The sequence below is a fragment of the Schistocerca serialis genome, chromosome 5 (genome assembly GCF_023864345.2).
Source record: "Schistocerca serialis cubense isolate TAMUIC-IGC-003099 chromosome 5, iqSchSeri2.2, whole genome shotgun sequence".
Taxonomy (NCBI): domain Eukaryota; kingdom Metazoa; phylum Arthropoda; class Insecta; order Orthoptera; family Acrididae; genus Schistocerca; species Schistocerca serialis.
Window position 1 is genome coordinate 675,155,698 of NC_064642.1, and position 1,128 is coordinate 675,156,825.

Below are 1,128 nucleotides of genomic sequence, written 5' to 3' on the forward strand. Positions count from 1 at the left end.
TTGCTAGAAATGTTTCACGGAGAATATAAGATACCGTACATCGGAGGAGGTAGCATAAATTCTTTTTCCATCATTCTAAAAGGGGTCCGTTACTTTCTGATAGCCGATATCATTAATGATTGTGAAAGAGAAAAAAATCTTCCATTTGCTAGCACTTAGTAGTACTTGCTTAAACTTAACCTGTTATTCGCAAAATTCAACTTTTACTGTTCATAACATTCAACTGACCTGCTGAGGGAGCTGTCTCTTTCATCATACTGAATGGGTTTTCTGTGATTACCGAGTCAGCCAATAGTGATAAAATGTTTAACTTCTATTACTGTTATACAATCAATATCGTCGTTCAGCATGCAGAGTATAGTGTATTCATTTATGACCTGTAAATGAATACACTACACTCTGCAAGGGCACACTATTTAACACATTAAAGAAACATTACAAAAAAGACAAAACAAACAGCTAAGGTCAACCCACACACACATGCACACACACACACACACACACACACACACACACACACACACACACACACACATGCACACACAATAATAAAATTGTAAACAAAACTGTGATTTGGCGCCGAACTCTCTGGTGAACAAATGTACACTGACTGGGCTGGGACACACGACGACCACAGTTACACTGTGTTTTGCTGAAGTGCAAAGTGCTTTTACGACCTTATTTTATGAGAATACGTGTTATATTCACTTGTGAATCACGACACCCCACCATGATGCTGAGAACATAAGGGCTTGCCACACGAAAACGTAAGTAAAAACGAATATTGGCGCGAAATATCGCGACAAACGAAATTACGTTTAAATGATAGGTCAACTCCCTACAAACTTTCTCATCAACATCGTTTGGCTGCAGATGACCAATTACCTACAATAAATAACACAGCCGGCTAGTGTGGCCGAGCGGTTCTAGGCGCTTCAGTCTGGAACCGCACCACCGCTACGGTCGTAGATTCGAATCCTGCTTCGGGCATGGATGTGTGTTATGTCCTTAGGGTAGTTATGTTTAAGCAGTTCTAAGTTCGAGGGGACTGATGACCTCAGACGTTGAATACCATAGTGCTCAGAGTCATTTGAACCATAAATAAAACACAAGTGGTCCTGTAAAATC